The sequence below is a fragment of the Peromyscus maniculatus genome, chromosome 7, assembly GCF_049852395.1.
Source record: "Peromyscus maniculatus bairdii isolate BWxNUB_F1_BW_parent chromosome 7, HU_Pman_BW_mat_3.1, whole genome shotgun sequence".
NCBI lineage: Eukaryota > Metazoa > Chordata > Mammalia > Rodentia > Cricetidae > Peromyscus > Peromyscus maniculatus.
Window position 1 is genome coordinate 110,040,596 of NC_134858.1, and position 27,247 is coordinate 110,067,842.

Sequence of the window (27,247 nt, forward strand, 5' to 3'; positions counted from 1 at the left end):
ATTATTTCTCCCATGAACTTGTTTTTTGGTGATGAGGTAAATCCTTTACAGCATGCTCAGATTCTAAAAGCATCTGGGAATTATTAACTTCTTACAAAGAGATAGTTTTTATAATGTAAGCTGAACCTCATCACCAGGATCATCATCCCAGCAGCAGCATCACTGTTATAACCAGCATCAACACCAGCACATCACCATTACTGGCAGCATTTTCAACACCATCAGCAACAGCAGCAGCTGCAGCATCACTGCCATTATTAGCATCATCACCACCATCACAGTCATCATCACCACCATCATCATCATTACCACCACTACTATCAGCAGCAGAAGCACCATCATGTCACCTTTTATATGGTTTTCCATGTCTGCTCATGGTGTGAAGATCTGTATTAAACAGACTATACATCACATCATCTGTCAGGTACTTAAAATCATAGGCAAAAATGTACATAGTGAAAAAAATCAGTACTGTAAATGATGCTTTATCTACCTGTGGTTTACAAGTTGAAGGAGTTGAAGGTGGGCTAGGGAGATGCTCAGTGTGAGTACATGTCCTGACTTTGACTCCCAACACCTATGTATAAAAGTCAGACAAAGAGGCAAAGATTTTTATCTCAGCACTAGGGAAGAAGAAAGGTGGATTCTGAAGGCCTGCTAGATAGGTAGCCTAGACTATCTGGTGACCTACAGGGTAAAGGAAGATCAAAAAGTCAAGGTCAATGGCTCCTGGGTAGTAACTCCAGAGATTATTTTCTGCAACACACATACATAAGAATTAGAGAAAATACAGATATTCTAGAATGCATGTGTTTCCAGTTTCCTTGGAGTGTAAAAGGAACTAAAGACCCAGTCCAGCCATGTGGCCTAAGGCATCGACCAGAACTCCACTCTGTATGACAGCAGACACAGCAGAGGACACAGAGGCAAAGCAGGAGGGAAGGAATACATTGCCATGACTTCCTAGAATACTAGACATCAGAAAGTTCATAATACATAACAGCTACTGGTATCTAATCCACAAAACTTTAATAATGGCAGGATTTGGAATTTGGAATGAGCACTAAATTATCTAATCAGTGACTGTTTGATTGTGGGGATTTTCCTTCATCTCAACAAAAGATAGAAGTTACATCACAGCCAAACAGTAATATCCTCTTTGTATATGCAAAACAGCTCAATTATTTGAGGCAATTAAAGTAATATTTCAAGAATGATTTGAAAGGATGCTATATTTGTAAGGAGTTCAACAATTAGAAAACTACAGTTTCTTTTTCCCCCTGTAATTTTGTGAAAAAGACAAAATGGACCAAAGAAAGCAGTCTTCAGTGTTTAATGTTTATCATTACCAACACACAGCTCTCTGATGGCTGTCTTAATTATCTAGATGAAAGTCGCTTGTTTTGCAGAAGTCATCATTTCCAAGGGAGGGTTTTCTTGCTGCAGCATGCTTCCTTTTGTTTTTGATTGCTGCCTACACAGGCCGTGGAAGCAAAGGGGCTCTCATACACAGAGTTCTCTAGATGTTTGCATTTTGACAGTTTGGGTTATTATTTTGTGGGTAATTTATTAAACTGTAAACATTCTCTAGCTTCTCCCAGATTCTAGGAATCTTACTTCCCATCACATGGATCCTCACAGAAATCCTCCTGTCCAGATCCCAGAGGTAGAATGGACACCCTGAATTGGTCAACCCCATGGTCACAATGTCAGGGACTTAACTCATCCTTGTCTCCATAAATTCAGTAATGGATTTTCATACATCATCCTGATGTTCCACTTCACCACAACAAAACTGGTCCCATACATCTCAGCAGCCCAAGAACCAGGCTGGGTTAATACAGCCTATGGAGAGAATAAAGACAACATTAATATAGGTCCACATGCTGGTCTATCTATGAAATATTGAAGTTGTCAAGGCCATAAGAATCCTTCTCTTTAATGTGATGAACACTGTACCCTCTGACATGAAGATGTATATTCTGCCAGTATGTGCACCTTAGCAGGTATGCTCATACACCCAGCCTGTGTCTGTTCAGACACACCTCTGGGTGCATATGACCTAAGAAGTTCAATTAATGTTATTGTTTTCTCTATTAGCTTCAGCCTTGTCTGGTTTGTGGTGAATTTGCATTATTTATAGTTAAGCAGGTGATGACAATACACTGAAATCTGTAATAAAAGGAAGGGGCAGAGCAGGGGCTTTATGTATTCTCATCTTCGTGTAGTAGGGAGCAACATGATGTAGGAAAGGAATGATCAGTTTCTCTCAGGGCACATGTATGACTTTAATTATCATGAGATAAAATGAGAGCAGTCAATACCTTTGGTTGTGTAGGAAAACATACCCATAATGCTCTGAAACTGTCCAAATGCTTCAAGGGTCAAGTGCACAGGGGATTGCAATTGTCTGCTTGCATGAAGAGTATTCACTGTCACACTGGGCAGACTTCGGATCCCCCCCCCTTTTTTTTAAACTGGGTCAAAACTAGGAATCCATACTTGTAGAACATCCAAGTAGACACACAAATATCAGAATATAGTTGACAACTCAACACCAAAATTCTTGATATTTAGTCCCATCAGATGTATGTATTGTTTGGGGCTCCATCTCTTGACTGATTCCTTACAGTGGTTCATGATCAGCTCCTATGTCCTAAATGTATTATTTCACAGTCAGTTGTCACAGTTGGCATACCAAAAGGAAGATATCTTCATGATTCTGACCTTGAAACCCCTGTCTCACTTACATCTGCCTATAGGTGAAGTAATAGCCATGTGCTCTCAGTCTGTTCCCAGCCACCAACTTCGTTGTTCAATACTATCCTTCCTACATTTCCATGCATCCAGAATGCTTTTCCATTTTCTTTTCTTTTTTCATTTGTGTGTGTGTGTGTGTGTGTGTGTGTGTGTGTGTGTGTGTGTGTGACAGAGAGATCTGCACATGTCTTTGCACATATGTGGATACACATGTGTGTAGGTGTGTTTACATGTGGGTACATGTGAATGGAGAGGCTGTAGGTTCATTTCCAGAATCATCCTCCATCACTCTTCCACATTTTTGCATTGAGACAGAGTCTCTCAGTGAAAGCCAGAGTTTGTAGACATGGCTGGTCTCATTCAAGGGATCTGTTATCTGTTCCTTCCAAGTATGCAATTACAAGCAGGCCACCAGGCCCACATGGCATTTACGTGGGTTCTGGAAATATAAACTCCAGTCTTCATGCTTACATGGGAAGTACTTTCAATCATTGCACAATCTCCCTATTCCCCGTGTTTTCATTTCAAGGCCTGTGTTCACTTCTCTTTACCTAGGAGTGTGTATTTTTTTTCATGTGTGCTCTGTCTTCCCTACTCTACACTAGGACTATAGACTGGTGGGTCCTAAATTTTTATTATTAATTCTATTTCACACACATATACATTTAAATTAAATCGAATTAGATAACATTAGATAGATAGTGCAGAAATGAAGCATTATCGGCTAGCCTCCTTTCCAATTTGAAACATTTATTTCTTAATTTGGTATTGAGACAAATGTGCATGCAGATGATTACACAGGCATGTGCCATCGCACAGACACCCCCCATCTCGCCTTCCCCTCACCGCTTCCTTCTGGTCATGACCTTTCTTCCACTCCAGAGCAGACATCATTATTTAAACTTTCTATTCCGTGGATTCCTATGTCTGGGGGCTTGTTCTTCTTGTAAAGTACCTTTTCAATGGCTACTTTTCCATTCTGGCTTCTCTTGCCACATCCTGCATTTGTGAGAATCTTGTTCATCCATGCTACTCTGTGGGAATGTATCCCGAGAAAATGTGAATTTATTTATCCATGCCACTGTGGGTAGCACTCTGGGTAATTCTGAAACTGGCTTTATGAATATTGCTGCCTTGAATATTCATGTGCACATCTTTTAGTGAACATATGTATGTGCTTTTCCAAATGTTAAACCGACCTTATATTTCTGGAGTAAACCACACTTTTCGTGATATATTATCCTATTTATGTGTGGCTGGGTTTGATTTTCTAGGATTGCACCGAGGATGGTGCTGCATTTACAGGAGTTAAGAAGACTTAAGTCTTTAAGTTTCCTTTCTCAGAATATTTTCCTGCAGTTGTGGTATTGGATTTCCAAGGTCTTATAAAGAACTTCAGAGGCAATCTCTCTCTCTCTCTCTCTCTCTCTCTCTCTCTCTCTCTCTCTCTCTCTCTCTCTCTCTCTCTCCTCTGGGTTTCCTTGGTATTAGGAATTACTTCTTCCCTGGATATTTGGGAAAATTCATGGTTAAAGACATATGGGTGTAGCAGGAATCTTAAAAGTTCTTACTAATAAAATCAAAGCTGAGGCCAGTTATTGGGGTGAATGCTGGAAGGTCAGAGATGGAGAACAAGCCACAGCTTCCTCACCTTGCCAGATTCTCAGCTGATCCTATTTCCTCAGACTGGAAGCCTCTGAGTCCATATCCAAATGGATCTCAGCTGAACTGCTGCTAGAAGCCGAAAAGCTTAACCAGCCAAATGCTTCTAGTTTCTGGTCCTCACACCTTATATACCTTCCTGCTTTCTATCACCACTCCCTGGGATTAAAGGCTCGATTTCTGGGATTAAAGGCATGCATCACCATGCTTGGATATATCCTTGAACATATGGATTTCTGCCTCTCAAATGCTAAGATTAAAGGCGTGTGCTACCATTGCCTATCCTAAGTATCTAGTGGCTTTTCTGTTCTCTGACCCCAGTTAAGTTTATTAGGGTACACAATATTTTGGGGAACACAATACCACCACATATGGATATAGAATTTTCTTTCTGGGAGGTTTTGTAATGAAAGAGTAAACATTTTTAGTAGATAACAAAATAGTTAAGTCTTTTAATGTATTCTTCTATCATCCTTGGCAAGTGTTTTTCTGCCCCCCAAATTCATCCTACATAATTTTCTAAATTAAATTATCATTAATTTTTTTATGGAATCAGTTCCTTTCATACCTGGATGATTTTATGGTGACTTTATTTTGTGTACCTGATAATTGCAAAGTATTTTTTTTCTTTTTCAAATCTTTGGTGTAAGTTGATACTTATAAAAACTTGTATTATAAGAAACTTGATGAGCAGGTGAGTGAACTTATATTATAAAAAACTCGATGAGCAGGTGAGTGATCTGTCTGCCACCTGAACTGCTACCATCCCCTGGATTCTTTTCCTCTAAGACCCACTCCAAGGGTTCAACCCCTCCTACCTCATCATCCTCCCTGAAGCCATCCCTTCCCCACAACTCCAGCAGACTCCACCAACCCATGTACAGTCACATCAAACCACATCAATCTGAAGAGCAGGTGAGTGACCTGCCTCCAAGCTGAGCTTCCCCACTCTTCAGATCCTGATCCCCACAGGGTATATTCCATGGCCCTCTCCCTTGCTCATAGGCCCAGCAGCTTTACTGGAGGCCAGACTGGTCCTAAGTACCCCAGGTAAGACACCTACTGCTGGATAACACTCTTTAAAGCCTGCCCAACAACCCCAGACTGCATGTCCCACCCCTAAACTTCACATTCCTGCCTACAACTTGAGAAGAAGATTTAAGCTTTGCTGATGGCCAGGCTGGAACTAGAGCCCCAAGGTAAGATACTACCCATCTCCTACTAACATTCCTTAAATCTGGCCTAACATTCCCCCAACATCATCCCCTCCACTGGACTCCATATCCCAGCTCACAGCCCCTGTAGCTTTACTGGAAGCCAGGTTAATCCTAGGGACCCCAGATAAGACATTGCCCACTTCCTGATATAACTCCTTAAAGCCCATTCAACAAAACCAGCCTGTACCTCCCCACCTTGGGCTCCATATTCTGGTCTACATCTTTGGAAGAAGACTTTGGCTTTACCAGAGGCCCTTCCAGATCTAGGAACCCAAGTCCCCCAAAACCTCAACAGAAACACCTTACTGTAACTGAAGACTCAACAGTCACCAGAACCCTTGGCCACTTAGGTTAGAAGACCAGAGAGGAAACAGAAGCCAAGGGACAAAACATTCAACCAACGAGGTCAAACACAGGAACCAACATCTAAACCTATACTCACCCCAAATCCAGATGCCTAAATGCCAGTATAAGAACACAATCATAACAGAAAGGGCGATATGGTACAACCAGAACCCAGCTATCCTATGATGGCAAGACTCGAACATTCCAATGCAGCTGAAGCATAAGAAAATGACATTAAAACAACTTTATGAAAATGATAGAAGTCCTCAAAGAGGAAATGAAAAAAAAGTCCCTCAAAGAAATTGGAAATTGAGGAAAAGACACAAAAAGTTGGAGGAAATCAACAAAGCCCTTAAAGAATGCCAAGAAAGCCAAGGGGAAAAATGAAACAAAACAAACAAACAGGTGAAGGAAAGGGTACAAGACCTGAAAATGGAAATAAAAGCAATAGAGAAAATACAAATTGAGGGAATTCTGGAATGGAAAATCTGGGTAAGTGAACAGAAACTACAGATGCAAGTATCATCAACAGAATACAAGAAGTAGAAGTGAGTATCTTAGGCATCAAGGATATGATAGAGGAAACAGATTAATTGGTCAAAGAAATTACTAAATCTAAAAAATTCCACCTAACACAAAACATCCAGGAAATCTGGAAGACTATGAAAAGACCAAACCTAAGAATAATAGTAATAGAAGATGGAGAAGAAACCCAGCTCAGAGGCCCAGACAATGTATTCAACAAAATTATAGAAGAAAATTTCCCAACCTAAAGAAGGACATGCCTACAAAGGTACAAGAAACTTAGAGAACACCAAATAGACTGGACCAAAAAAAGTCCTCTTGCCACATAATAATCAAAACACTAAACATACAAAGTAAATAAAAAATATTAAAAGCTACAAAGGAAAAAGGCTGAGTAACATAAAGGAAGACCCATTAGAATTATACTGGACTTCTCAGTTGAGACTCTACAAGCCAGAAGAGCCTGCACAGATGTCTTGCAGACTCTAAGAGAACACAAATGCCAGCCCAGGCATTATTATATCCAGCAAAACTTTCCATCACTGTAGATGGAGAAAACAAGATATTTCATGACAAAGTCAAATTTAAAAAAATATCTATCCACAAATCTAGCCCTACAGAAGGTACTAGAAGGAGAAGTCCAACCCAAGGAAGTTAGCTATACTGAGAAAAATACAACCAATAGATGATCTCACACCAGCAAACCCCAAAGAAGGGAGAGACATACACACACACACACACACACACACACACACACACACTACTGTAGATGAATGGTCTTGTTAAATAAGAAACATAGCCAATTCAGAGATGAAAGCCCAAGAGGTCAGAGCTAAAAACCTTACCCTTCACTGCTGCTGTTGTCCTCTTCAGCAAGAGACCTACTTATCTGTTTGTCTTTTTTTATAGACTTTCTATTCTGCCTTCTCATTGGTTGTAAACCCAACCACATGACCTCCTCATCACTGCCTGTCTGTACAGACCTCCAGGTCTTCTATGGTTGGTATTGAGATTAAAGGTATGTGTCTCCATGCTGGCTGTATCCTTGAACACACAGAGATCCGCCTAGCTCTGCCTCCCAAGACCTGGGATTAAAGGTGTGCACCACTACCACCCAGTTTCTGCTATGGCTTGCTGTTAGCTCTGACCCACAGGCAACTTAATTTATTAACATACAAATAAAATCACATTTTAGTACAATTAAAATATCACCATACACTACCACCACCAAGAACAACAACAACAACAAAATAACAGGAATTAACAATCACTGGTCATTAATATCTCTCAATATCAATGGACTCAATTTGCCAATGAAAAGACACAGGCTAACAGAATAGATACAAAACCAGGAGACATACTTTTGCTATATACAAGAAACATACCTCAACATCAAAGATAGACATTACCTCAGAATAAAGGATTGGAAAAAGATTTTCCAGACAAACGAACCTAAGAAGCAAGTTGGTGTAGCTATCCTAGTACCTAACAAAATATACTTCAAATAAAGACTTATCAAATGGGACCTCATGAAACATAAGAGCTTCTGTAAGCCAAAGACACTGTCAATAGGACAAAATGGCAGCCTATAGAATGGGAAAAGAACTTCACCAACCCCACATCTGACAGTGGATTGATTTCCAAAATAAAAGAACTCCAGAATCTATACATCAATAAACCAAATAATCTAATTTAAAAATGGGATACAGATCTAAACAAAGAATTCTCAACAGAAGAATCTCAAACGGCCAAGAAACACTTAAAGAAACATTGAGCATCCTTAGCTATCAGGGAAATGTAAATCAAAATGACTCTGAGATTCCATCTTACACCTGTCAGAATGGCTAAGATCAAAAACACAAATAAGAGCTTATGCTGGAGGGGATGTCGAGCAAGGGGGACATTCCTGCATTGCTAGAGGGAGTGCAAACTTGTATAACCACTTTGGAAATCAACATGGCTTAGAAAATTGGAAATTGATCTACCTCAAGACCCAGTTATATTCCTCTTAGGCATATATCCTAAGGATGCTCAATTATACCACAAGGACACTTGCTCAACTATGTCTGTAGCAACTTTATTTGTAATACTCAGAAACTGGAAACAACCTAAATGTCCCTGAACCGAAGAATGGATAAAGAAAATATGGTACATTTACACAATAGAGCATGACTCAGCTATTAAAATTAACAATATCATGAAATTTGAAGGCAAATGGATGGAACTAGAAAAAAATCATCCTGGGTGAGGTAATCCAGACCCAGGAAGGCAAACATGGTATGTACTCACTTTATAAGTGGATATTAGCTGTAAAGTAAAGGATAACCATGCTATAATTCTGCTACAATCCACAAACCCAGAGAGAGCAGGTAACAAGGAGGACCCAAGGAGGGAATGCATGGATCTTCCTGGGAAGGGGAAGTAGAAGAGATCTCATGGGTGGACTTCAGGTGGTTGGGGATAGGAACATGAGGTATTGCTTTGAGGGATGAATAGAAGAGGAGAGTACTGAAAAAGATGACTGGAAAATGGGGGAGGGATGGCATTTCAGGTTCACATACAAACCTGTTGCAAGAAAAAACTCCCAGGAACCTACAAGGATGACCCCAGCTAAGACTCCTAGCAACAGTGGATATGTAGCCTGAACTGGCTGTTACCTATGACCAGGCAAGACTTCCAGTGGAGGGATCAGGACACTAACTCAGCCACATAGCCTTCAACCTACAGTTTGTCCGGCCTATGGGATGTGCTAGGAAAAGGGTGGTGTTGAGATTGTGGGAGTGGCCAACCAATGACTGGTCCAGCCTGAGACTCATGCCAGGAGGGTGAACCCACCCCTCACACTGCCTGGAGTGCTGGGACCCAGGAGCTGAGTGGATCAGAGACCTATGATAGAACCAAATATGATTGAAGAAAAAAGTGTCAACTTAATGATGCCTAACGATATTCTGCTATACTCATAGATTGGTGACTACCCCAATTATCATCAGAGAGCCTTCTTATAGTAACTGATGGAAACAGACGCAGAGACCCACAGCCAGACATTAGGCCAGGCTTGGGGAATCCTGCTGAAGAGAGGGAGAAAGGATTTTCGGAGCCATAGGGTTCAAGGGCATCACAAGAAAACCCACAGAAACAACTAACCTGGGTCATAGGAGCTCACAGAGTCTAAACCAATAACCAAAGAGTCTGCATGAGACTGACATAGGCCTTGACATATATGTGGTAGTTGTGTAGTTTGGTCTACTTGTGGGACTCCTAATAGTAGGAGCAGGAGCTTGTCCCTAATTCTTTGGCTGGCTTTTGGGAACCTATTCCTCATACTGGGTTGCCTCGCACAGCCTTAATACAAGGGGAGATTCTTAGTCTAATCTCAACTTGATATGCCATACTTTGTTGATACCCATGGGAGGACTGCTCCTTTTTGAACAGAAACAGAGGAGGAGTAGATTGGGGAGAGGGAAATGGGAGAAGAGGAGAAAGGACAAACTGTGGTCAGGATGTTAAATAAATAAATTAATTTAATTTAAAAAACCCATGTCTGTAAAATACTTTAAACTACTTTTTTCACACATATTTTTAAAGATTTATTATTTTTGAATTTTACTATTTCCCAGCTCCCCTTTCTCTAAGGTCACTTCCTATTTTCTGCTGCTTGGAAGTGGTGTGTCTTTTTAAGTATGTGGTACATATTTGTTACTGGGCACCTGCTAAGATTCTCCCTTTGTCCTTGAGTCTTTGAAGGATGACTTGGACATACATTGTTTCTACCTAGTGCATTTGTGTGTGTGTGTGTGTGTGTGTGTGTGTGTGTGTGTGTGTGTGTGTGTGTGTGTGTGTTTGTAACCATCCATCTACCCATCCATTCTGCAAGAATCTAGCCATCATCTTCTAACTATATCCCCTTCTCTGCATCTAAGAATGCACTGGTACAGGAATAGTACATGTAAGGGACTCTGGATATTTTGTTTCTGTTTGTGTTTTCTGGTAGGGTTAAACCCGGGTCCTTACATATGCTATTCAGGTGCTCTACACTCAGCACTTTCTTTGACTTTATTCTGAGGCAGAGTCTCATCCAATCTCCTAGGAGACCATCCTCCTGCTTCAGCTTCCTAGGTATATGATTTTACAGTGCTGTGCCTCTGACCCAGAACTCCCCAGGTCCCTTACTGGCCCTTTAGCTGCCTTTTTCTCTTAAGCCTCAGGTGTACTTCAATTTCTCTATTTTACATTTCACTAATCCTACATTATCTGATATTTACAATTAGTGTTTATGAATGTGTCCTATATTTAATACTAAATCCATCCACTGAAGGGTTTTCTTGTTGTTGTTTATTTGTTTTTTCTTTCTTTCTTGAGATTTGGTCATGCTGTGCAACTCTTGCTTGTCAACAACATCTGTCATATAAACCTGACTGGTCTTGAACTCACAGAAAATCCCCCTGCCTTGGCTGCTTGAATGCTGGGGTTAAAGGCATGTGTCATGCCTGACCGAAAGTCTTACTTTAAGCTATATTACCTAAGGATATTGCTCAATGGCACACATGGTCCTGGATTCCATTCCCAGAACAGCAAACAAAAAATGACATTTTATTATTCAGCTCAAAAATATCCATTTAATTTGTTTTTTATAAGTGCTAATATATGGTTGAACATTTCTTCCTTTTTGTCTTACTGATTTTATTAATCTTTTTAGTATAATGATTTTAAAGGCTTGTTTATATCCTCTAGCATCTATGGTCTTTTGTATTTTTTTCTTAGATTATTGATTATAGGTTGGATTGTCATGATAATTTGCAATTTTGAAATTTTGAAGGTATTAAATTACACATGGGCCCTCCTCCTGGTCATGACCGGTTTATTATCCCTTACTTTATGTCAGGCAGAGAGAGTACATTCACAATTACCTTAATCAAAATAAAGTTACAGTTTTAAGAAAATTCATGGAACTTCTTGTCACCTCTTTTTCTAGTCATGGAGGCCTTCTGCCAGAGCCTAGCCTAGACTTCACACCTAAGCTGACCTGTTCCATATGAAAAATGCTCTGTGTGGCTCCAGAGTTTCAGTGCACTCCAAGACAAATTAGTGCTCAGAAAGTTTAGGTCTAGGATCTCTGCAATGGACACGAAATGTCATTTTTTAAACAGGGACACGTGAAGTTCATTACTGAGGGTGAGTATAAAGTCAAATTCAGGATATTCCAATATCTTAAATCACATATAGTAGAGTGGTTCAAAATAGAAAACTAACATTAGTGCAATAACTCAGATGGTTAAGTGCTTCCCTTGAAAATGTAAGGATGTGTTTGATCCCCAGAACCCACATTACAAAGTTCTGGTTGCAATAGCATGCGCTTACAGGGCTAGTACCAGGGACTAAGAGAACAACAGATCTCTGGGGCTTGCTGACTAGCCAGGCTAACCTTCAGGCCACCCAGTAGACCTTGTCTCAAAAAGTCATGGTGGACTGCTCCTGAAAAAATGTACAAGCAGAAATGTGGTGTGTGTGTGTGTGTGTGTGTGTGTGTGTGTGTGTGTGTGTGTGTGAATGCATGCACACACACTAATATGTAGCAATAAGAACTACTGAGTACAGTGCTTTGAACAATCACTAGCCAATCATAAAATCAACAAACACTGGATTTGAACTGTATTTTATTTATTTATTCTTTTGTCTATTGATTTTTAATGCTAGAGATGGAGTCCAGGGCTGTATGTATGCTAGAACAATGCTGTAACACCTTACTCTTTGACACAGGGTAATAATTCCATGTAGAACAAGGTGACCTTGGATTTGTAATCCCCTGTCCAAAATCTAAAACACTGTGATTATAGGTATATAACACTCTGCCAAGCTGGAACTCTATTTTAAACCAATTGCTCTAACAAACACATACAGATAACCTCACCCAACAGCAGAGAATGTACATCCATCAAAAGGCCAGTAAAATACTTTCATGACAGATCATTTGTTAGGCCCCCAATGTCTTAATCAACTTTATAATAATGACATTATATGAATTACCATTTTCAAAAATAATTCTATGTCACTAGAAATATATTTTTGAAAACTGTACAGGAAAATTGGAAAAACTCAAACTTAGTTATAAATTAAATAATGGGCCTGAATATAAAAGGGAAATCAAGCATTTCTTGAGACAAAATGGGAATATATATCAAAATTTAGGAGATACTCCAAAAATAATACTAAGAAAATTATAGTGTTCAGTATCTACATGGAGCATAAAGAAAGACATAAAGAAGGGGTTCCTAGAACCTACATGGCACCTCATAACTACTTGTAACTTCAATTTCGGCGTCTGACGCCCTCTTCTGGCCCATGAGGACATCACATGCATATGGTGCTCATAATATACAAACACTCACAGGCACAGAAATTATTTTTTAAAGAAAGTTGCAAATGAGCTACCTGACTTTATATCTTGGGGTCAACTTGATGTAATCTAGAATCATCAGAAAGAGAATGTCAATGAGGGACTGTCTAGATTAGGTTGGCCTGTGAGCATGTCTGTGGGGAACTTTCTTGATTGCTTTAACTGATGAGGGAAGACCCAGTCTGAAAGGAGGCATCTCCATTCTCTGGAGTTTTGGCTCTGGACTGTAATAGAGAAGAGAAAGCTAGCCGAGCATTTGTATGTATGCATTCTGACAGTGGGAATGATGTGGCCAGTTGTCTTAAAAGTTCCTGCTTCCTTGACTTCACTTCTGTGATGGATGGTAGCTGGAACTCTGAGGTACAATAAACCCCTTCTCCTCTATTTTACTTATTTTCAGAGTATTTTTCTCATAGTAACAGAAAAAAACTAAGATATATCTTAAGGAACTTAATAATGAATGAATAAATCCAAGTAACTAGAAGGAAGGAAATAATAAAGATCAGAACACAAAAAGGAGAGTTAGAAACTGATATGTGTGTGTTCATTGAACAAAAAAAGTTGTTTCTTTTTTGAAAATATAAATAAAATTGACACACACTTTGTATTACAAAGGGAAATTGAGAGGCAGTTGAAGAAAAATTATAAATGAAAGAGAAGAAAGAACAAATGATTCAACAGAAATATAAGAGATCTGAAGGGGACAGTTACACACCAGTAAGTTAGACAGACTAGAGATAAATCAGTGAATACTTGTGACTCATGCAATGAATAGTATATTCAGTATTTGCTCAGAATTCTAAATTTCTGCCTAATGTATAACATGTAAGAAAACAGAACTAATAGTACTAACCACTTCTCAGAAATCAATATTCCAGGACCCATAGCTTTAATTTGATTTTTGTTGAATTTCAACACTTAAAGAAAAAAAATACAAATGCTTCTCAGTGGCTATCCAAACTTGAATAACAGAAAGCACCACCCTAGTATCAATGCATGCAAAGACACTATAAGAGAAAATAAAATTATATATCTGCATCTCTGATATACAGAGATGAAAATATTTTCAACAGACCAAAGTATAATAAAAGATTAGAATGAACAATTGCTGTGATGAAATGGGATTCGTTCCTGGAATTCAAGGATAGTTCAATAATCATAGCACAGTCAGTGTAGTATGTTACACTAGTAGAATGAAATATAAATATCATAAGGTTATCTCAATTGGTCCAGAAAAGTAATTGACAAAATTTTGTATCTTGGAGCAATATATTGTTCAGCAGAAGAAAGCCATCAGACTCAGTGCTAGGTAACTGGTAACTTTTCTTCTAATTCCAGGAAGGACATGGTTGCCTACATTACGATTTATGTTCAACATTGTATCCAAAGTCCTAGCCATAGCAATGAACTCAAGCAAAACATATTTAAAATAGATAATAAGTAAGTAAAATTGTGTCTATTTGTAAGTACATTATTATATCCATGAAAAATGCTAAAGACTATAGCAAAATACTGGGAGACTTTATTTCAGTAGACAAATTTCAATAGACAAATTTCAGTAAAGTTACAAGATACAAAATTTGAATAGAAAATGAATGAAAAATTTCTTAATAAAAAGTTGAATGGGAAAAATGCATATTGATTTGATATACCAGCAGGAAACTAGCTGAAGATGAACTTTAAAAGGCAGTTCTATTTATGAGTGCATGAAGACTACAGCATGAAGAATATATTTCATCAAAGAGAAACAGGAAAAAATTCCTAATTGATGACTTGAAATAATAAAACCTGTGTAAAAAAAGAAAGAGATCTCTTTGAGAATGTCCTTGATAACATTTTATGGGCATAATGACAATAGCACAGACAAAATCCCTAATCAAGCAGGTGGCAGTCCATCACACTACAATGTCTCTTTACAGAAATGGACATGATCTACAAGAGAAAAATGATGGCCAACAGAGTGGGATGGAACATTTATAAATTGTATAGACAATGTGTTATAGAATAACCTTTTCGTACACTGTGAAGATATGTCATTGCCAAGGCAATAAAAGAACTGACTGGCCAATATCTAGGCAGAAGGAATAGATGGGACAGCAAGACACAGAACACTGGGAAGAAGGATGCCAGAGTCTGGGGAGTAACAAGCAGATGCAGAGAGAAGCAAGATGGACAAGCCATACTGAGAAAAGGTACCAAGTCATGTGCCAAATTGTAGATAAAATATGGCTTAATTATAAATGTAAGAGCTAGTAACAAGCCTGAGCTATTGACCAAGCATTTATAGCTAATATTAGGTCTCTGTGTCAGTTATTTGGAAAATGGCAGATGGGAAAGAAAAGTCTGCTTACAATAATTGAAGATTTAGGACCAAAATTAATAAACAATTTGTGCAACTCAATAGCATCAAATATTTAAACCACAAAAGACTTGAACAGACATATTTTGTAAAAGGACATAATAAATGTCCTCTCAGAATGGAGAGACAGCTCAGGGTTAAGAACACTGGCTGCTCTTCTAGAGGTCCAGAGTTCTATTTCCAGCCCTCACATGAAGCTTACAGTTGTCTGTAACTCCAGTCTTAGGGTTTCTGATGCCCTCTTCTGGCTCCTTGGGCATGTGTTTGGTATACAGACATATATGCAGGCAAAATATCCATACTCATAAAAATAAATAAATAAAATTTAAAGAAAAGAGAGGGACCATTCATAAAGATGGAGGTGTCCAATATCACTAATGATCAGAGAAATGTAAATTAAACTAAAATGATAAGTCTTGTCCAAGTCTGAATAACTGTTATTAAAAAAAAAAAACACCAAAATACTCAAGCATTAGCCTAAAGAATGGCAAACACCTTCACTGGTGATAAGAATGTAAATGATATAACTGTGGTGGAAAATGGTGTAAATTTCCCTTAAAAGTCAAAAATAATCTAGAGACCATCTAATCGTCTCACCTACAGGCACCTATGACAGTGAACTAAAAATTACCCTACAAAAACACGCCCAGGGGTGAGGAGGTTTGCACTTCAGGGTGGGATGCTGCGTGCCCAGAAATGTGCAGCTCTGGGTTTCATCCATAACCCTGGAAGAAAAATCTGTATTCCATGTTCCCTTCAGGGTTACTCACAACAGACAATACTGGGAAGTGACACAATTGTATTCATTTACAAAATTGATAGGGAAAATGGGACAGGTTGATATTAAAGGCCACTCATCAATATGCTAAAACACTCAGCATCCTCATCCCTCAGTCTGCCATTCTGTTATTGCTGATTGTTAGCGAGTTCAAGAACAGTGAGGGGCACATGCAGGATTGTTCACCTGCCATGCCTCAAGGCTGTGATCATGTGTGTGGCTCCCAATTCCAGAAACAGCCTTGCATTAAGTACCACCATGTTTCAGTATCAGTCACGACTCAGTGTTCTTTCTAATGGTGAGTTTTATATTGTGAATCAGCTAGAGTCCAGTTAGGATCTGTTCTTAATGGTCAAGTCAGAAAGATGCTGTAAAGTATTTGACACCTCAACTGCCTCTGGAAAATTGTGTCCCAACAGACTGCACAGCTCAGAAAACAGAAGGGAAGGGCTGGAAGTGGAACGCTGCCATGTCCCTGATAGGAACACTTCACGCCAGGATAATACCTCCTTTTTGTGCATGTATGAACATCAAGTGCACAGAAAACACCTGTTAATCTGCTCCCAGTCAGTCTGTTTTCAAAGCCAAGTAGCAACGCATTTGCTGACCCAGGGAACGTAATGACATCATTACCTAATGAACTGTTGAGAAATTCATTTGAACATGGCCATCCTTTGGAGAAGCGTGGATCTTCCCATAATTAAACTGATTTAGACAGGAGAACTTCAGGGTCGACCATATTAATTTAAGAATGAGTCATTATGTTCAGCTCGAGTCTACAACCTAATGAGCTGATTCAAATTCATTTAAATCCCTTGGAAAATACATACAGAGCCTGAACAATATACATAATTTGGAACCAACAGACATTTCCTCTAAAAACCAATAGATTTCAATCAGCACAAGTCAAATAAATTTATGGAGGGATTTTTCCCCCTGAAATTACTGGGATTCATCAGTCCTGAGCTTCTGAAATTAATGAAGACTGTGGAAAACTCCTAAACTGAAAGCCTCCTTCAAAAAGGGTGAATGAAAATGTTGATTAATAAAATCTTATGATTTACTTAAATGAGAGGTTTATTAATTAGGTTGTGGTGGGAGTCAACTGTGAGACTCTCTGTATATTTAGCCAGACTAATGTCTAGGAATTTGCTAGAAATCTTGGTATCTTTGGTTAAAAATCAATAAAAAGAATCAGAATTTCATAAATACTTGGCTTATTACAGAGAAAAATTATAAAGTGTTTATAAGAGTTAATGTACCAGAGTAAAGAAAAATGCACTAATTTTCATAATTTTAGACAAGAGCTTTGCATACATGAATGGAAGATATAAAAGGTAAGATAAACACAGTTTTGAGTTGGCTTTTATGCATCACTGTATCTTATTTTAATGTATTCATTGTCGCCCTAAGTCTCACTGTGGCTCTCCATATGTAGCCCAGGTTAGCCTTATACTTGCCTCAGCCTGCTGTGTGCTGGGATTACAGATGCATGCCACAGTCTCCAGCTCCTGTTTGTTTTTAGAATACTGTGATTTAAGGACAGTTTCTTGGAAGGTGGTTTCTCAGACTTAGTTTACTCTGGGAGCTTCCCTTCATCCCCACACAGAGTGTTGATTGCTAGGAATAGAGCTGCAGATCTCTGGGCAATATGGCATCAGCGGACAGTGTTAGTAGGAATTCTGAGAAAGATTACTCCAATGTTAAACAGAAATACAAGTCTGGTCCCCCCACCTCCTTTCACAGGCATGATGCCTGTGAGCTGGCTGCCTTCATTTAGCCTGAGAAGATGATCACAGGCTCTAATATCACAGAGGCCATCTTTCAGCTTCTCCTAGGGCCTGCCCTATACTCTATTCTTCTTTCAGGAAGCTGTAAAATTCTTGTTTCTTTAAGCTAGTGCCTGATGGGTTTTCAGATCTTCTAGATGCAGGTGTCCTAAATAGTATCCAGACACCCACAAATGGGAATTATCTAATCTGTTTCATATACGCAGTCCATCATATTGAGCGGTTTTGAGCTGGGAGAGTTTTGCTCCTGTGTGGATTCAGGAAAAAAGAGATGCTCAGCTTATCTGTCTTTATTCTTCAGGATGATTACAAGAATACTTTCATAAATCTTAATTTATCTTCTGCTGACTTCTAGGTTTTGATGTTAAGTTATATAAATTTAAAGAAAGAAATTTTCCCCAGGGTGCAGCTAATTGAATTGACCTGGAGATTAAGATAAGGGGATGCTGAGCTGTCTCTAGACCTTAGCTACTGTAGGAAGGTGATGATCTTTGTCTCCCTTACTGAAAATGCATTGCCTAACTCCCTGGCTCTCTTCCGTCATGGAATCCACCATTTTTCATGTGGACCTGGGATGTCCTTATCTTAGCTATGTAGATAAGATGTGGTGATGGCTAATATTTATTATCAACTGGATAGGATCTAGACTCACCTAAGAGACAAATCTTTGGGCATGTCTGTGAGAGTTTCTAGATTAAGTGAGGTGAGAAGAACCACTCCAACTGTAGCAGGTACCATGTTGTGGACTGGAACTCTGGACTGACTAAAATGGAAGAAGCAAGCAAAGTGCCAGCGTTTATCTCTGTTTCCTGACTGCAGATACAAGATGACCAGTTGCCTCTGGCCCTGCTGATATGCCTGCCTTCCCTGCCATGATGGACTGCATCCCTTGGAGTTGTGAGCCAATATAAACCCTTCTTTCCTCAAGTGGCTTTTCACTGGAGTGAAAAAGTAATTAATACAGCTGTGTACCTGGATAAGTGAAGGCCAGTGGAGGCTGAAAGCAATATGGCACCTAGGCCAATCTCCATCTCCCAGGTATTTAATAGAGAGCTGCTCTTGCCACTCAGAATTTGCTGAGTTCCTGAGTTGGAAGAAAATTCCAAAACTACCATCATCTTCTCTCACTCCAAGCTCAACACAGTTCCAGGCCTGCATCTCAGGAGAACATCTCTGATTTGGTTAAACAATAAGGTGGTGGGTGTTGGAATGTGGTTATGAATGAAAGATAAAAGGACTTCAAAATGTTTTAAATTAACAGAGATTGTATTTTCTGAATCAGACTCTAGCTTTAAGGCAGAAAGATGATGACTAGAAGCATAGCTGGGGTCAGGGAGACCGTGCCTTTAACATATGGATGGACAATGACAGCAAACTACAAGCAAAATCTGGGCTGTCAACAGATCCAACAGCACAGCCAGTTTTTCCACGTGTGCCAGGACTTGTATAATCTATGGTCTTCCTAGCTGCTCCGTGAGAAATCCTACCTCCTAGTTATTTTAATATACATATCTTTAATTGTGAACTTAGTCAATCATTTTATTTTTAAAATCATTTCTCTTTTTTAATCTTCACTGTTTCTTTTGTGGTCCTTTATGTGTTTATATTTCTTTTCTTATTGCCATCAGTGAATATTTAGCTATAAATGAAAAACTAGAAATAATTTCCTTTGAGGCATATATGCTAAAAACAGATTTTCTTGTGTGTTGCCTCTTTCATTTTATGTTTATTCCATATTTTATTTGTTTGTGTTCACGTATTTTTTCAGAGTCTCACATACCCCGGGCTAGCTTTGAACTCTCTATGTAGCTATAGATGACTTTGAACTTCTGCCCTTCCCACCTTCATTTCTAGGTCCTGGGATTACAGGTGTGTAGCCCCATCCCCAGTTCTATGCAGTCCTGGAGATGGAACCCAGGGCTTTGTGCACGCCGAACAAGCTCTCTGGCAGTAAGCTGCATCCTTGGTCTTGTTTATTCCCCTTTAGAACACACTGTAGATGTCATCTTCTCACTCTCCTATGCCTTCTGAGCCCTCAGACTTTTTCTTCTAATATTTTCACATTTTCATAAATCATTGTTTATTAGATTTTACTTTAGAGCAAGAAGTGAGGTAAATTGGCCTTAATTGGTCTGTGTTTGTCTGCCACTGTTTGTTAATTAATCCATTTTCTTTCATTGATTTGAATTGCAAATCTCATTTTATGCTATTCTTTCATATTTACTGGAGGCTATTTCTGTACTTTCTTTTCTGTTTTAAGAAGTGTGTTCCTCAACTATCAGCATAAGAACTCAACTGAAACTTTATATTTCCGTACTTGGCAGGATGCATTCATACTCCTGGGTATTCTTTTTTTTTTTTGGTTTTTTCGAGACAGGGTTTCTCTGTGTAGCTTTGCGCCTTTCCTGGAGCTCACTTGGTAGCCCAGGCTGGCCTCGAACTCACAAAGATCCGCCTGCCTCTGCCTCCCGAGTGCTGGGATTAAAGGCGTGCGCCACCACGCCCGGCAGGGTATTCTTATTCTAGATTTTTGTATTTAATTTATAGTCAATTTTGCAGATAAAAATCAAATTCATTGATTATTGAGTGTTAACTAAAACTTTAAACATGAGTTTGTCTGCCTCTAAATGAGGCATATCCTGTGGTTATTGAAATGTTCTTTGTTGTGTGATGCTGGGAATTGAAAGTAAGGAGTTATACATTGAGCAAGTGCCCCGCCATGGATGTACATGCCCAAACCTTATTAAAGTATTCTTGATAGCTTTTGGAGTGTCTTCAAATAAACTTTGTATAAATTTCAAATGTCTTATACTAATTACTTATGTCTTTGTAACCAGCCAATGTGTACAGTTCCACTCTCAGGCATAATTCTCCTTTAGTTGCATCTCTGGGGTATTTAAAAAAAATTAATAGCCACACTAACTTGTAAACTTGTTTAAAAAAATGAAAACCTTTTTCTTTTTAATATATGTAACTTGGTGATCAATTTAGTAACTATATTTTGAGTCAGAAACAATGTGAACATAGTAGGGCATAAATTAAAGTCTAGCAAAGCTTGTGGGTTTTCTTAGTTAATCACAAGGTAGAGGGAGCCTCTGGGCTCTTCCTTATCACTGGTTGGTCCAGAGTTATCTTTGACAGTGGTCCTGTCCTTGGCCTGAAAAACACATCTTCATTTGTTGTAAAGGTAAGACGTGTACAAATAGCAATCTCTAGTTATCGTTTGTAGCAATTTTTATCAGGAATCTGTGTGCAATCTAGTCAAGTCTATTTTCTAGATCTCTAGGGATAATTGCTATTTTTCATCTTTTATCCCTTCCCTTTTCCTCCTTCTTGTGCCTGTATTCATCTCTGTATCTCTGCCTCTCTCTGTGTGTATTTCTGTCTGTCTGTCTTTCTGTCTGTCTGTCTCTGCCACTGTCTCTGTCTCTCTGTCTCTTTTTCTCTCTCTGCCCCCCATCCATCTCTGTATCTCTACCTCTCTGTCTCTGTTTTTCTTTGTCTGTCTGTCTCTGTCTCTTTTTCTCTCCCTCCTCCTTCTCAGCAGGCCATGAATATGAAGCCAAAAGTCAAACTCAGACATTGTCCCTCAGTTTGCCATCCACCTCATTTTGTGTTACCCTGGCAGAGCTCACTAGGTCCGGTCACTAGGCTGGGCAGAATCCCCCAAGACACACCTATCTCTGCCTCCATAGTGGTAGGATAGCAAGCTCACTGCACTGTGTCTGGTTTTTCCCCCCTCTCTTAACCTGTCGATGTGTGATACGTACTTATTGGTTCAATAAATTGGATGCTAAAGGTCTCTTGAGAAGAAAGAACCCTCCCTGCCTACAGATCTCCTTGTTTTACCCTTCAGACCACCCGCATGTTGTTACAAAATTTGAATCACCCCTAGGTTGATTAAGTCATCAGCATCTTAAAGGGGCTGAAATGAGTTTGTTAATTGTGTTCACAATTTTTAGAAACATTTTTAAATACAATCTTCCACAAATTCTTGGTCCTGGTTTATCAACACAATATCATCAGTGAGTCAAACTGGTTTCTATCTTCAATAACAATGCAACCACCACTCACGTGTATTGTGTATGTTCTAGTTTCTATTTGTCTTTTTCTTGCTCCACTGCCTTTTCTTCTGAAGTTCAGAGTCTCGGTATCCAACCACTCAATGGTTTGTTCTGTGGCACAATTTTGTCACACTGCAGGCAGGCTCTGAGTAATGACAGGAACTTTGGGGCATGAAGTATATGGTTTGTGCTATTGGATTAATCTCTGTATCCAAGGCTTTACTTTTGTTTTTCCAATAAAATAGATTTTCAGTAACCTAGTCTTGGATTTCTTTGACAAGTTCCTAGAGATAATTTTCCTCTGATCCCTTTCTCTCACTGCCCATATTTGTTACACTCTCATTGCTATAACCAAATACACAGCCTGAGGGAGGCAAAGTTCACTTTGTGGTTTGAGAAAGGATGTAGTTCGCTATAGTAGGGCAGGTGAGATGAAAGGAGCCGCTGGGCATGCTGACTCTACAGTGTATGGAATTGACAGGAAGCAGAACAGGCCTGAAATACCTCACCATCGGCCCTTGAGGTTCACTTCATCTGGCAAGGCTCTGATTCCTTCCTAAGTGTTCTAGAATCTTCTAAAATAACACCATCATCTGGGGACCAAATATGCAAACATGATCTCTTGGGAGATATTCCACATTCAAACCACATCACTACCCTCAAACAAAAGCAAACCTAGATTCTGAAGCATGTGATGTGATTTCTGTCCTGCATTGTGTCTCACACTGCATAGGTGTAGGTATATCTAGCTCTTTCACACATTTTCTTGACTCAGATTCATTTCTTGATCAGGAACCCATAAGCTTCAGTTCAGCAGCATTCCACATAATGTCAGCTGCTCTGTGGCAACTGTCTAGTGGATTAGGTAGCATGGCCTGCATTCATTAGTCAAAATTTGGCACATAAATTCCATTTCAAGGATTTGCACAGTTGAAGATCAGTCTTTTCTTCTCACCTTGATGTAGTCCATCGCTCTTGTTAAGATGGAATAGTAGTTTAGGTGTTTACTATAGAGATGAAACAAAATCATCTTTCTGAGAAATTAATCTTTAGTGTATTAGTCAGCCTGGAAGTATTATTATTATTACTATTATTATTATAATTATTATTTTTAGCTACACATAGTATATGGTATTAGGGACTGTCCGAGTTCCTTTATTTTTAGTGTGGAGTTTGTAATGTGCCATTGTGAACACTTGCTGTGGAATGTCTGGCAGATGGACACCAAGAACATCAGTTCTCAGGAACAATTATCCTGAGGGAGAGGCAGGAGACTGTGCTACCCAAAGCTTTGATCTTATCTTGAGTAGCAAGGCCAAGAGCAGCTGCTCTGCAGTCTCTCACATCCTTACTTCTGTCATTTGTAAAGCAATGAAGCCAACACATTATTGCTCTTCTCCGAGAGCCATGGGCACAGATTTGACCCCAGTTGCTTCATGGTTGCTTGTGTAGAGTTGGATGCTGCCAATGTGCCCAGCTTGTGTTTATCACCCAAGGTCTGCTGTGAAAATTAGAAACATTCTTCAAAATGCTAAAAATCTCTAAAGCTACAAACTGCATAGCTCAATTGTCTTTCAATAGACATATTTATTGGCATTAGATTAAAAGTAACCTTAACATAAAGTTTATGATTTCTAAAACTTTAAAAATATTTATTTATTAGTGTACATGTTCATCCTGCATACATATAGGTACACCATGGATGTGCCTAGTGCCCACAAAGATCAGATGAGATCCCTGGAACCGGAGTTACAGGTGATTGTGAGCTGCCATGTGGGCAGGGAGAACTGAACTCTGGGCCTCTGCAAGAGCAGCAAGTGCTACTGACCATGGAGACATCTCTCCAGGCCCTAAATTAGGCTCTTTTTAAACATCAAGAAACATCTCAGGAGACCACTTCATCTGAACAATGACTTTGAAGCATCATATGTTATAACATTCATTGACGTGATTATGTCTTTTCACAATTTAAATTTGGATTTCATCTTTGACAGAAGCTATCACATTTATCTTTGGTTTTGTTTTTACAGCTATCTTAACAGACATTTGTGGTCTGCAGCTGTTGGTGTTTGGGGTATTCATTTATTTTCCGTTGTTTATTTCTTCAGGTTGATCTATAGAGAATTTTTCAAGAAGATTGTATGGAATAGTTTTGCTAAATTCGTATGAATGGATAAAAAGAGATTTTCTTTTGAGACAGGGTCATCCTGGCTGCCCTGGAATACACTCTGTATACCAGGCTGACCTCAAGCTCACAGAGACCCTCCTGCCTCTGCCCCTGCCCCTGCCTGTGCATACTAGGCTTAAGTGTTTGCAGTGCACACCTGAAGCTAATAGAGATTTTGTTGAAGTACAAAATTTGCACATATATGTACTAATTCAAACACTGCTTATTTCATTTAGACAATCTATGTCTTATTTTCATGCCCCATATGCTATGGGTAACTATATTGATGTATTTCTGATAATTTCTCTTCATTTTCAGGCTACTTATGTAAATTCCTCTACAACTGCATGGCTGTAGATTGTTCTAAGTTATACATTTTACATTTACCATTTTACAATATCTATTTTTATTGTGTTTGGCATTTTAGATCTGAAATTAACTTAATTGGATGTTTTAATCATATTCCAAATCTTTTATTAAAACACGAGCAGACAGTTTTCAAAATGAATTTTGGAAAATGAAAATTATTCTTTTAATTTTGAAAATTCTTAAAGAGATTTTATGTTATTTTTTAAAATTTAAGATATGACATTCATTTAAAAATTTGACCCAGTCTAGTTATGTCAGTGTGTATAAAATTTCCAGTTCATTTCATCAATATACCATTTTGTTGGAATAAGCCTTGGCCTTTCACATTAACAACTTAATGCCCTTTAACATTTAACATTTGAAAGTATTTTCATACTTGCTTGTTTTTTTCTGCCATGTGGGTTCTCCCCCAAATGCTCCATGATATGCTGACATTTCAATTAGCATTTCTTTCTCCTAATCCAAAAGGTTGATTCCTTTTAGAAATTCTAGACACCAGTATTCTGGTAGGAATGCTTTTAGCCATCCTACTTTTTGATTAAGTAGCCAGAACCCACCCTAAGAAAGCTGGGAAAATTAGCATCATTGTAGCAACATCTTTCTTCTTTCTGTTGCTGGTTTTAAATCTTCATATTCTTACTTTCAAGTTTTCTATTTTTTTTCTGTAGGTTACTTTTGTTAGCTCATCCAATATATTTAAATTGTTTCATTTATTCATTCATATGTATGTGTGCATATATTTTTTAATCAACAGGTTCTCAGTGTTAGTTTAGAGAAGATTGAACTTGGCTTGGCTTTTGAGTCTGATGCATTCTCTAGCTCTGACTCCCAGTTTAAACCCCTTTTTGATATTAAATCCTGTTATTGCACATCTTGATATATATATATATATATATATATATATATATATATATATATATGTGTGTGTGTGTGTGTGTGTGTGTGTGTGTGTGTGTGTATGTGTGTATGTATATGTATAGCTTTAATTTTCATGGCATCAAGATAAGAATAGATTTCACGCCGGGCGGTGGTGGCGCACGCCTTTAATCCCAGCACTCGGGAGGCAGAGCCAGGCGGATCTTTGTGAGTTCGAGGCCAGCCTGGGCTACCAAGTGAGCTCCAGGAAAGGCGCAAAGCTACGCAGAGAAACCCTGTCTCGAAAAACCAAAAAAAAAAAAAAAAAAGAATAGATTTCACCCTCACACTCAAGGAATGGACAGTGAAGAATCATGAGAACAAGCTAATTCTACTAGTAGCATTTAATCTTACAGCCTCCCTCATTAGAAAGCCTGATAAGGCTAAAAATAAGTATTATTAATGAATATCTCCAGGCCACATTAAATTATAAGTAGACTACATGTGTTTTTGCAAAAAAATGACAAAATCTCTGTAAATTATATATGAAATAATTCTTGACTACTAACACTATTTTGGGAAATATATACTATTTCATTATGATTTTACAGGTTTAAAAATTATGTTGTTGCAATAAAACGTCAACTGTGAAGAGGAAGATAAATCTTTTCTAAGAATTTCCAGTTTTACTTACATGGATGCGTATGTGTATGTCTGTGTGTCTGCTACATCTTTGTGTAGGTGGCCACAGGGGTCCCAAGAGGGGATCAATTCCCCCAATCTAGAGTTACAGGTGGCTGAGAGTTTCCAGACATGGATCCTGGAAAAGGAACCTGGATCCACTGCAAGAGCAGCAAGAAATCTTAACCACTGAACCATCTCTCTAGCCTTAACTGTAGAATTTCAAAATAATGTTGAAATGCTATTTTCTAGAGAACATTTCTGGTTTTCTTTTAAAATTATGCAGTATGTGTATGCCTCGATTTCAAATTCTTATTTTCTAGAGAAGATTTCTCTCTCTACTTTCTGAAATCCATTTCTTACTTTCCATTTCACTTTCAACTCTCGAAATTATTTGATATATTACAACCTTTTTCAGAGGTTCATATTTTTGGGGTTAAATACCAGGCTTGGGTTCTCACTTCTCAGTTTCTCAAGCTTTCCTGCTAGGGAAGAAAGAGGGGTGAAGGCTTTCTTGCTTCTCCTACCTCTCCTAGAGTCCCAATCACTGCAAACCCTGCATCTTACACTGGCAGAGTTTGCGCAATTTTGCTACTTTTTGACAAATGGCAACCCAATTCTTTATGCTCTGTTTGTACTTTGCTTTTCAAAACTTAAAGCAATGACCACACTTAAAACTATTATGCCTACACACATGTATGACTCATTCATAAAATAATGAAACTGTGTAGCTGAAACCATGCAGAAGAGAAACACATCCAGACCTCCCATAGAATTGTGAAGTAGGAAGCATGGATTGTACTGGTATTTCTGGCAGATTGCACTTTGAGGTTTTGGGGGTTTTCATAGCCTGTATCATACTGGACTCTCATTACTCTAGACCAGTGATTTTCAGCCTTCCTAATGCTGCAACCCTTTAATACAGTTTCTCATGTTGTGGTGACCCCCCAGCCACAATTATTTTCGTGCTACTTCATAACTGTAATTTTGCTACTGTTATAAATTGTAATATAAATATCTGATATGCAGGATATCTGATTTGCAACCCCCAAATGGGGCCACAATTCACAAGCTGAGAACCACTGCTCCAGACCATGCTCTTTTCCTGTACTAAAGCATCTTCATTTTGCTGCAGTTACATCCCGATGAGCATGTCTGAAGCTGTTCTTAACAAATTACAAAAGAAAAAAATATCCAGGAGTAATCCTTTGATCTCATCTTTGAGTGGCAACAGAATCCTGGGTTTTAAGCTGATCCCCTTTCTTCAGAATTTGAGAACAT

At 38.7% G+C, this 27,247-nt stretch overlaps 1 long non-coding RNA gene across 1 annotated transcript; it reads left to right on the top strand.

Moving 5' to 3' along the window:
• The first annotated feature begins 222 nt into the window (after positions 1 to 222).
• On the top strand, positions 223 to 18,933 carry LOC143274154 (uncharacterized). Its single transcript, XR_013052586.1, has 5 exons — positions 223 to 424; positions 11,482 to 11,681; positions 14,242 to 14,343; positions 14,823 to 15,095; positions 18,650 to 18,933. It is a non-coding gene; the product is annotated as an uncharacterized LOC143274154 (long non-coding RNA).
• Positions 18,934 to 27,247: the final 8,314 nt, after the last annotated feature.